This window comes from Pogona vitticeps, chromosome 3 (assembly GCF_051106095.1).
Source record: "Pogona vitticeps strain Pit_001003342236 chromosome 3, PviZW2.1, whole genome shotgun sequence".
Lineage (NCBI taxonomy): Eukaryota > Metazoa > Chordata > Lepidosauria > Squamata > Agamidae > Pogona > Pogona vitticeps.
The window spans coordinates 80,570,485-80,582,391 of record NC_135785.1 but is presented as its reverse complement, the minus strand read 5'-3'; the positions used below and the strand labels follow the sequence as shown (position 1 = coordinate 80,582,391).

At 41.6% G+C, this 11,907-nt stretch overlaps 1 long non-coding RNA gene across 2 annotated transcripts; it reads left to right on the top strand.

Annotated features, from left to right (window-relative positions):
- Positions 1-5,485: 5,485 nt before the first annotated feature.
- On the top strand, positions 5,486-6,797 carry LOC140705928 (uncharacterized). 2 transcript variants are annotated; one of them, XR_012085557.2, is made up of 4 exons: positions 5,486-5,500; positions 5,612-5,680; positions 6,157-6,359; positions 6,737-6,797. It is a non-coding gene; the product is annotated as an uncharacterized LOC140705928 (long non-coding RNA). The 2 variants fall into 2 exon arrangements; XR_012085556.2 differs by having other exon boundaries at positions 5,612-6,359.
- The last annotated feature ends 5,110 nt before the right edge of the window (positions 6,798-11,907 follow it).

Sequence of the window (11,907 nt, the reverse complement as noted above, 5' to 3'; positions counted from 1 at the left end):
CCTAAACCTGCCACAGTTGCCCATCCATGGTTTGGAGGGTGCAGAACAGACTGTGTGGTATGCACAACTCTGCTGTCTGAGAGAGGGAATGGCTAGATTTGGGGGGGGGGGGGCTATTAAGGAATGCCCAGGCAGCAGCCAAGGCTGTCCAGCATCTTACACATCTGGTGATTGCTTCCCTTTTCCTGATGGTAAAGCCAGACATGTATTTAACCCAGGAACTTTATGGTTTCCCAATCCTTCTTTAAACCACCTCACTGCACTAGCTAGGCATTCATTTTTTACTGAAAATTCTGCGGCCCTTGGATCCTAGCTGTTTAACAATCAGCTACACAGATTCAGCAGGCGAAACAAGCGACACCCACCCCCATTAGTTCTAGGCATTTTGGTTTGGCTGTGTCCATAACTCTTCAGTAACATCACTGAGTTTTCACTCGGATGCTTTCTCTTTGCCAAGGTTAGTGTCTCTGTTGCTCCCACGCAGAGGATGATCAGACAATTCTGTCCCTCGCTATTTCCCCTCCCCTCAGTTTGTTTGATACCCTTTAACAAATGTTGCTATCTGAATTTTTCCTGTCTCACCAAGGTCCTTCACTGAGATTTTTTGTGTGTGTTGAATCCTCCCCTTTCCCTATAAAGAATTTCACTTCAAATAAAGGTCAATATGACAAAACAACATTCAAACTCTAACAAGTTTAAGAAAGAACCATTGTGATTTAAACAGAAACTTTGCAACATAGTCTTTCTTCCAAGTTCTCCACTGTGGTTTGCTTGTTTTTTAAATAAAGTTTAAGGGTTTATGTAACTCATCGTGGCTTAAATCTTCTTGCTTCGTGTACTAAAGTAGGCCCATGGAAATCAGTGGAGATTTGGTTAGTCAACTTCTCTATAAATTCCATTGGTTCAATGGGCCTACCTTAGCTGCAACTTATAACACTAAGCAAGATACCCTGCCTTGATTTATAGATGTAACTTTATTTTTTTTTTTTTTTTTTTTTAAAAAGATGTAAATACTTAGGGTATACAGTTGCATTCTGTTTTAGCTAAGCCTCCAGGTGATTCGGAGAGCTATAGTCAAAAAAAGTAACTTCCCCAAGTTGTAACTATAGTACCATCTCTCTAGAACTGAATGCAAGCTATGAATCCAGATGGGTGGGGGGCATGGAAAAATAAAGTAACCTTTTGTATGTTTTCAAACATACAAAAGGTTGCTTGGCTTCAGTTCTAGCTATGTGAATTATGTCTGTCTAATCACACTGTGGCCACAGACAAGAGGTCAGATGGACCCTCATACTGTGCCCCCAATAAGATTTCCCAAAGCCAGTTTGCCCTTTAGCCAAAAAGGTTTCCTATTCCAGGCTTATGGATTATCTTCAGACTGAAAATACAATTCTAGTCCCCTCAAGAGTAAGTCTCTTATGAACTGAATAGTAAGCTAGCACAACTGGACGAAGGTTCAGCTAAATTTGCCTGATCCTGCTCAATAAACCCATCCGGGTCCAGCTGGATCAAACCAACAGTCTATCTAAGGAAGCTTGCCAGCCATATGCCCACCAGGAGGCACTCAAAAGCAGGGTGTCAAAACAAATGCCATATTTCATTATTTGTCCGTAGCATTCGAAAATCTAGTGCTGAAAGGTATACATATTCTGACAATAGAGAGTCTATTTAGCCATATTATATTAAAGTAGAAAACAGAGGTATCACTGTAAGAAACCAACCATTCATGGGACTAAATACAATTGCTAGTCAATTAGAGTAGATCTTTCAAATCAGTTGCTGAATTAACAATAATCCCCACTTAATAATCTCCACTGACTGAATTGATAAGTAATCAGATTTAGGTGACAGATGTAAAGTAATAGTGCAGTATTATTTATATATCAAGCCAGTTGGGTAGCTTAATGCATTAGAGGTATCCAGCTGCAGAGCCAGAGGCTAAGAGTTCAATTCCCCACTGTGCATCCCAGAGCCAGCCTGTGTGGCCTTGGGCAAGCTGCAAAGTCCCAGGATGCCCACAGAAGAAGGAAATGGTAAACCACACCTCTCTACCTAGAAAAGGGCTGCCATAAGTCAGAATTGACTTGATGGCCCACAATGTTAGTAGCAGTAGTAGTATAGATCAAGCCAGGAAAACACATGGTCCTCCAGAAGTTTTGAAGTTCAGGTCCTATCAGCTTTCACCACTGGCTACACAGGCAAGGGCTGATGGAAGCTGCAGTATAGGAACATTTGAAGGGCTTTACTTTACTACCTGTCCTCTGCCACCAGCTGCTCAGTCTGAGTTCAGCAGGGCTTATTTCCAGGCAAGTGGTTATAGAACTGCAGCTATACAACTGTATGGTCCCTTTGAGGATTCCATCCTCACTGAACTCTACCCCAAGCCAGGCCATTTAAGCACTTATAAGACTTTTCCCAGCTAATGTGGGGGTGGGAAATAACCATACAGGGGTGCCATAACCAAGAGTCACCAGGCAGTGAGCAGCAAGCCTTCTCTCTCCTTTGCTTCTGAGTGTCCTAGCCAGAATACAGGATCTTCCTAGCAGCAGCTCTAAGACACTGTTATCAACTAGCCATTGTCAGGGTGATGTACTGTATATGCTTTTAAATGTTTCAAAGCACAATCCAGTTTTGCCTTTCCTATTATCTTGCCACTCTTGCCTTGGACGGACAATCTGTACATTGCAGGGCCAAGTTGGGGCAGGGCAGGGGAATGAGAAGGACGCAGAATCTATCTTGTGTTCTTCTAACAGTGGCACATTAGTTCAGATGGACAGTATCTTGCCCGTTTCCTTCTCCTCCAGCAATTCTACTGCTTCCATTTTTCACCTCCTTGACAAAGCTTTTGGCATTTCTATTTCTCTCACCAACTACATTTCATGCCTCTATGGCTTCAAATTATCTAAACGAAATCATTCTGGTCCTATCAGCTTTCACCACTGAAAGGACTCCTTCAGGCTCCGTGGAATCCATAGCGGTATACCAAGTTTTAAAAGTATTTTGTCAATAAAAGAATGCATGGACACAATCTCTCTCTCTCTCTCTCTCTCACACACACACACACACACACACACACACACACAGAGAGAGAGAGAGAGAGAGAGAGAGAGAGAGAGAGAGAGAGAGAGCTGGGCTTGATTTCTCCTAAATAAAAGAAAGACAAATCTTATCTTTTCTGACTGTGTTTCTTTTATCATGATATTTTCCTGAGAGACTCTATAACAAGCTGCTCCAACATATTGGACTATAAAGCGCATATTTCTTGAGCCATTGGGCATGCTGGTTGGGACTAAAAGAAGCCTGTTGTCCAAAACAAGTGGAGGATCTGATGGTACAGAAGGTCACCCTGAAGCCTATAAATCAGTTGAGCTCCTTCAAAGAAGATTTATTAATACATAACCACCTTTGATGCATGTTCTTGATATTTACATTGTATGGCTTACATTTATAGCACACACACACAAAAAATAGTGAAAACAATCAACCATAAAATAATTGCAATCAAATTAAAACAAAAACAAAAATCAATAAACCTACAAAGGTCAAACCATCACAATAAATCTAGGTTAAATGCTTCCTAAAGGCGGTAAGAGTGGACACTGCAGCTTTGAAAAGAATGCATTCCGCAGTCTGGGAACCACACAGGAAAACACCCAGTGTCACATTCCTGTCAAGCAGGCATTGCAGCTGCTATTATTGTCAAGAAGGCCTCTTTTGAAGATCCTACAGTATAGACCAGTGTTCCGAACCTTGGGTCCCCAGATGTTCTGGGACTGCAACTCCCAGAAGCCTTCACCACTATGCTGGCAAGAATTTCTGGGAGTTGTAGTCCAAGAACATTTGGGGACCCAAGGTTGGAAACCATTGACCTAGTCCTAGACAGTTTCATAGGAAAATAGATGATCCCTTTAATAGCTTGGCCCCAACCCATTTGGTGTTAAAAATATAACACTTTGAACTGGACCCAGCAAATGGCTGGCAACCAGGGCAGACCTTTCGGGGTTGTGTGTGTGTCATACAATCTCAATACTGTGTACCAGTTAACTACCTAGGTACTGTATCACATATTGTACTAATTGAAGATCCAAGACATCTTCAAGGACAGCTCCACACAATGTGCATTACAGTAGTCTTTTCCAGACACAATGAAACTACATCTGGATGAGTGTTGTCAAGCCAGGTCAGCTCAGGAAAGTTTGTAGATAGTGCACTAAGAGCGCACAGGCACCACTGCTACCTGCAAATCCAGGAATAATACAAATTCAAGGAACACTCCTAAGCTATAACTCTGAACTGTAGGGTGAACTACTACCTTCTGTAGAACAAACTGAATCTCCGTTCCCAAGCCTGACTTTCTACTGACCAGCAGCATCTCTGTCTCATCAGGATTTAATTTTAGCTTGTTTGCCATCATCCAGCCCAGCATAATACAAGGGGGACTGCATGTGTAGGAGACTTTTCATATAACGATAACACATATTTTACTATTACATCCAAGTAACTGAGTCCATTTATGATGCTCAGTTTTCAAACACCTGCATATAAAAGTACAGCTATAAAGGGCCATCCCGTACATATTTACCCAGAAATAATTCCCACTTATTAAAATGCAGTTTATTTTATTTGTAACCTATCCAGCCTGAGACACAGCCAACTCACCTTATCTCTTAGTAAACTGGTTTAGAATTTGAGATTTCATTACTCGGTTTAATGGGCATATGTAAGAGACAGCTGAAGAAAAAGTTAAATTAATATCAAAAATGGGTGTCAATAATGAGTTTAAAGAAGTCGACAAAATAATCTGGAATAAATATAACAATTACTTTGGTGATTAATGAGGGAATAACAACATTTCTTTAGCAAAATAACTTTGGGGTACCCATGAATAACATAAGCTACTTTCAAAATGGTGGGCATTTGGGTCACAGTAGGAAGTGGGGGGGTTCCCTAGTTTTTTCCTATTTTGCTGCATTTTTCTAATTTTAAACAGATCTTAGATGATGTGTTATTAGAAGCAGTGTGTTCATATAACCTCCCCCATCCCACAAAACAGAGTAATGTAAACGCGTTGATTTTTTTTTTAAAAAAAGCAACATTCCAGGCCTGCTCACAGGAACAGCAATAAATAATAAATATAAAGGAGGGTCCTCCTCAGCCTTGGCAGAGAACTGGACTGGAGCTGCCCGTTCATCACTGGAAGAGCCTTCAGGATGACCTTGGCGGCTGTTTGCAAAAAAAAAAAGAAGAAAGTGAGGAACAAAATTTCCCAAACTTGACGGCCTTTCTCTCCCAGGCTCGCATTTTCCAAGTTGCTGACGTCCGCCAGAGGAAAACAGGCGATAAGTGCGCCGTCTTGGGCCAGGCCTCCCCGTCCCTCCCTATCAGCCCGGTTGGCAGCTGCGCCCCCCTCTCCCGCCCTGGCCGCCCCCTCGTGCAAAAAAATGAAAGAAAGAGATACTTTTCAAACTTCCAGCCCTTTTGCGAAGCGCGGCTTTTGCAGGTGCGCCCGAGGCCTTGGCAAGGGGCAGGCTGGTTATCCCTGCCGAGGGGGGCGAGGGGGGCGCGCACAAAACCCCAAACAGCTACACTGTCTTGTTCATTCTTCTTCAAGGTCTTGAGCAAAGCATAAATTCCGAGCAAAGGGAATGTGGAGTATTCGGGATCCCCGGCAGCAAAGGAGGTAAGACTTCCAAGAGGGAAGGAATTGGCCCGTGGGAGTGGGTGCTTTGGTTTTATTTTTCCTTTCTTTTATTTTTTTAAATAATGTTTTGCACGGCTTAGCAGTAAGACAACTCTTACTGCTAACCGGTGCAAAATATTTTCCCTTTTTTTTTTTTTAAAGTTCAGGAACTGCAAGGAGGCCTCCTGCTCACTGGCGCTCTCAAATAAATGAAATCCCTCTTTTTTATTTTCATGAGAACGGTTTTGCTCTCCTGCTCCCCAGCTTGGTAGCAACCAGCTGTCAAACCCCGCTCTTCAGTCTGTGGGTTTCTTTCGCCCTCCCGTTTTAGCCTTCTCGTTCTCTCCCTTGGATCTTGCGTGCCATTGCAAGAGAAGGTGAACGGAGGCTGCTGAAAAACGCAGCTTCTCTGGCAGTGTGGGTCGTGTGCGTTGCGCGGTGTGACTCTCTTGTCTCTCCCTTCTGTTTATCTTTAGGCACCTGTTGCAGCGGTGGGCTGTCTGCCGGCTTCTTCTACTCATTGTTCCTTTTTCCTATGCATATACTTCTTTGAGAACTCAATCTAAAGAGGCATACGGCATGGGAAAATGGGGCAATCGAGGTATTCCACTGACCAACTTCTTCCACCATCAAGGCGCCTTCCGGAGGCATTCGTGACATGACGTTGAAAACCTGCTAAGTAAGTGGGCTCTGCACCGGATCAGTAAACTGCGCCTTTCCAGCTTTTCAGATCTTGTCCTGACCCTACTACTTAATGTTTTTTTTTTCCTTTTCCTTTTTTTGCACAGCTTTTTGTATGTTGAGAGGTGATCCCGGACAGGCTCCCAAACCTGCTTGAACAAGTTTGGCATTTTAGAAAGATGCTGTGCAAATGTCACTCCCTGTTTTTTAAAAAAAGTCTGTGCCTTTAAGAGTTGCACAGCCAGCAAAATTCAACAGGGTCAGTTTCTCTCCCCCCCCCTTCCCCCATGAGATGGGAAGCGCTGTCCCGGCTCATTCCTGTTATATTGCAAACAAGAAAACAAAACTTATGCTTTCTCTTTTTTTAATCCACAGGCTGGTTGGTTTTCCGCACAACTCTCAATGGTAAAGAGAAAATAAATGACCTTTTCTTTCATTGTTTTGCATATTCATGGATTCATTTTAACAAAGGAAAAGATGAAGGCAATTCTAACACCATTATGTGGGGTACTGATGATGATTACAATGGGGTTCCGATGACCTTATGGGGCTTAGGAGAAAAATTGTCAAAACACAGGGACCAAAATCCAGCACTTGGTAGGCATGCTTAAGTGTGTCTTAAGGTGGTGTCCTGCAATGCCTACTAAGAAGTATGCCCTATTAAACACATTACTTCTGAGTAACCTTATTTAGAATTGCACTATAACTTGATGGTAAGACTGTTGCCTTCAAGACCCATTATATATGAATAACGATCCAGTCTCATGCATGCTTGTTAATGTTTTCTTAAACACTTTGCATATTCATTGTGAACATATACTGTAATAATGCCAACAAGGCAATTTATTAAAAAAAATTCTTTCCATTCTTCTGTTGGTTTTTGTTTGCTCTGTAATCATGTGTCTTGCTGTTTGCCTTTTTGAGGTTAAGAATAATAAAAGTACTACGAAGATACCTGTCTTATTTATTCCACATTGGTGTGAAGAGTATGGGGAGGGGAGAGCAATAAAACAGTGTATTTTAACTTGCACAATGAGTATATGGTTTTTCAATGCAGTACATCACAGGAAGGCTGGTAGTTTTGCACCACTTTGATTGTAATCTAGGTATATGAGCCCAGATGCTCCTAGAAACAAATATTTCCAAAGAAACTGAATTGATAAAAAAAAAGTTTGTACTGTTCAAGCTACTTTATCACATAATTGTATGTTCAGGCATAGTAGTGCTTTAGATTCACTGTACTATAGTTTAAACAAAAATCAAATTTCCTCTCAAAATTCAGGGATCCATCACAATAGTAATAGATGGTCCTAATTCCCATGGGAACCGGGAGGATTTAAGTGTATTATTCAGCATTTGCACATCACTGAAATCAGTGGCATTCAGGAGTGCTGCTGAAAATGCTTTGCTTGCTGGGCAAAAGCTCTCCATCCATTTAGGTATACTTCAGTCCCGTTCAAATCAGGTCAGCAGGACTTGGGGAAAGGGGGGAGGCTTTGCAGCCAGAATGAATGTCTGCAGTCTAAGGAAGGGAGGGATAAAATTGGGGCTTTACCTCTTTTTTTTTCTTAATTGGCCAGGCAATGTGCCTGAAACACCTGCAGGACTGGTCAATGCTCAACAGGTTAAAAGTTCTTCAGCAATATTAATAAAGCTTTGCCTGTGGGTGTTATATGAATAGCAGGGTTGGGTGTTTGACACTGCGCGAGTAAAACATCAATGGGAGAGGCTTTTCACTGTACTCTACCTCCTCCTTCAGTGGGGTGGGGGAGGACAGTAACATATTGTGTACTACACAACTGTTAAACTCACAGGAGTTCTGTCCATATAAAAGATGGCAATACTGTAATAAAGCAAGAAAATAGAGGTGGAATTTTTAATATAAATATATTCTGTATTAAATGTATCTCCTTTCAAAAACAGGTATGTAGTATGAGGGACAGCTGGGGTCAGGAATGACAGTGAAGAGAAGCCAAGCCATGAGGTGTCTAATAAATTATGTACTTCCCTGAAACTCATTAGTAATATAATTTCAGGGTGTTCAGGGTTTGTTGTTTTTTATAAGTCATGTGGTGCTCATAATAACTCACAGGTATACCGTACAATGCCTTAGAGCTGGCTGTCCCATTGGAGAAAGTGGATAGATCCATGTATAGAATCATGAATCCAAAACTTAATTCCTTCGTGGGTAGCTACTGAAGCACATGTCTTTTAAAGGGAAATAAAATGAAATGGATAAAGCTTCAACTTTTTGAGGGGAAGAAGGAATACAAACATCTTTTGCATCCCACAATGATAATAAAAAAATCTTAGGATCAGTAAATTGGGGTTCAGAGAAGACAGCCAATGTAAGATGCTTATTGATGTCAAGGGATGAATCAAATCAACATAATTTAAGTGCTTTCCTTGAGAAATAGGTGTTGGGAGAATCAGGCCGCAATCATTTGCTAGCCGGCTTGGGAAAATGTCCCTAAGCGGTCTTAAGGGAAACTACTATATTTGTGGGGAAATAGACATACAGGACCAATGATTCTTCTTCCTTGTGTCACCACTTTCAAACATCTGAGAGGATCCTTTCAAAGGTAGACAGAACTCCTGTTCCTGTAAGACAGGGCTGGAAAACCTGCCATTCTGCAGCTCTTCTAGACTCCAGTTCCCACCAGCCTTTGCTCTTATGGTCATTTGGGGATGATGAGACCTGGAGTCCAATAACTTCCCATTGTGGTTCAGATTCCTCATTCTTGTTTTAAGAGTTATGTAGAAAAGAGGGCTTGGGGTTATATAGCTTTACTTGCCATTGCCAGAAACAAAGTAATGGTGCACCTATAGCATAATACAGGGGGTCAGTCTTTTTACATTGGGAGGTGGTGAGCACTCCAAGAGAAGGAGGCATTCAAGAGAAAATAGGACAACCATCTGTCAGACATACTTTGATTTGGAGGGTTGGACTTGATGGCCTCATAGGCCCCTTTCCAAATCAATTAATCACATACAGATAATTCTGTGAATGAATGGTTTTAAAAAACCCATGATGTATAAATGAGGGGAAGGCAAACTTCAGACCAGCAGGATTTTGTTTTCCGCTAGAACCTTGGAGCCAACAACTGGAGCCATGTGCCACATGTTCTCAGAGGCACATTATTCTACAATTCTAATTGAAGAATAAGGTGCCTCTAAGAATACGCTCAGCTCAGCCATTTGGTCAAGTTCCTGTCTATTGTTATTTTCTCTCCATCTGCATAATTTGGAATAGAACAGTACTGTGATTACTGATAAGCTGCTTGGAGCCAGTATTCTTTGCTGATCTTTAGACAGTCACCCAAAATTGTACCAGTGGATCCCAATCCATCTTCCACCCACCTTTGCAACAGATACCCAAAAGACAACTACGGAAGGAAAGGCAAGCCAGAAAGGGTCTTAGCTCAGCAAAGAAGGTGCATATTTGCTAGGTCTGATCCTCTGCAGAACAGCTGCAGGGAGAACTTTGCATTTCTTATAAGCATAATAATGTAAATGTGACTTATTTTAATACAGGATTCATCAAATGCTCATTGTGCAGAACACAGGTAGAAAATGTGGCCTTCTGATATTACTAGACTACAAGTCCCAGCATCCCTGATCACCAGCTATGGTGGCTGGACTAACAACATCTGAAGGCTACAGGCACCCCATATCTGATAGACCAGTGGTTCTTAACCTTTGTTACTCGGATGCTTTTGAACTGCAATTCCCAGAAATCCCAGTCAGGACAGCTGGTGGTGAAGGCTTCTGGGAGTTGCAGTCCAAAACTCCTGAGTAACCCAAGGTTAAGAACCAGTGAGCTAGACCAAGGGTTAGAAAAGTGTAGCCCTCCAGATGCTTCTGAACCCCAAATCCTAGCAGCTCTGACCTATATAGCCAATGGTGGTAGCTAGAGTCCCACAGCTTGAAACACCATGATTTGAAGTCAAATTTCAGTTCAGTTTGCAGAATGGAACAGCAATTTCCCCAAAGGAAACAATCTAATTTGTCAGTGATTTAGGAAGAAATAAAATGAAAATAAAAAATAGCTAGAAGACTAAAGTCAAGTAGCAGTGAAAATTTATCACAATAGATTAATAAATTCCCTTCTGTCTTAGAATTTGGAAGCATTTTTCTGAGAGATGAATAAAAGCAAATATCTACCATTAACAGGTGGTCTGACAGGGGTTTTTTAATGGATTTTTGTGCTCTGTTGTTTTAACTGTGTTTTAGTATTGATTTTACTACTGTTTTTAATGTATATTTGTTTAATTCTTTTTTAAATATTTGCATACCTACTATTTTTAGCTTTTAAATATTGTCTTTTTAATGATGTTATGCCCCCTTGAGCTCTTGTTAAGGAGAAAGGCAGGATAAAATATTTTTAAACAAGTTGCTGGTACTAAATTGAAAATAGCTGGTACTAAATTGAAAATAACTGGAATAGATTTGCTTCCAAATCTATCCTCTCCCACCCCTGCCCTAATATTTTACTTAATATTAATAACTAAACTTAATATTAATAGACCCTTTTCAGGATTTTCTGGGTGGAGAGTACTCAGAAGTGGTTTACCGATGGCTCCCTTCTTCTGCTTGCCCAAGGCCACAGAGGCTGGCTCAGCTCACAGGAGTCACAGCGAGGAATTGATCTCCCAGTATTTGTCTCCACAGTCAGATGCCTCTACCACTGAGTTATCCAGCCAGCTAACGTTTTCCTTACTGGCATTTCTTCCCAGGCAAATATGCATTACAGTACTGTACTATGGGTCAGAGGTAGGAACAGTTATTCGTTTTGGACTGCAGGACCCAGAGTGGGGCTTCCCTCACATGTTTCCTGTCTCTAGTTGGGATTCCAAACAAAAAGTCAGTTTGAGGACCTTTTGACTCAGGTACACAGAGGGGTTTGATAAAATCCTGCAGTGAGTCAGATTGATTGGAGAAAAGAAATAACATGTGGGAAACAACCCCCTGCTCCCTCCCTTGGTACTCGGCACAAGCCCCAAGTAAAAATACTTGCGTATGAATATCCCGTGGATGTTGCTCTGGAGTCAAAAGAGCAATGAAGATCCATTTAACATACAAAAGACCTGCTCTTGGTGGCAAACAGAACTGCTGAAATTGATTTATTGATAGGGGTTGCCACTCTGTTCTGTATTTTGGCCTTTTTGGTGAGGATGTGCTTTTAAGTACTGTCATTATCAGCACACACCAGTGCAACCAATAGGGACTAGAAGATACAAGGACTTTTGAGCTCATGCCAGGCTTTTGGACCTCTCTTGAGGAAAATAAATGAATAAATGCCATTCATAACAAATTCGTAATTCCCAAACAGCTGGGTATTTTGGAATGGCTGAGAAACCAGACTCCAAAAGAGAAAGGCACATCTACAGATCAGCTTCAACAGAAATGGTGCTGCTTCTTTAATACTTTATGAAGGAGGGGATTTCAAGGAGTTCAAATTTTCTGACCCATGCATGGCAAGCTGGCTCTGCTAAAACTCCTGCTTCTGAATTATTGACAGATGCACAGGATCTGTGTCCTTCTCT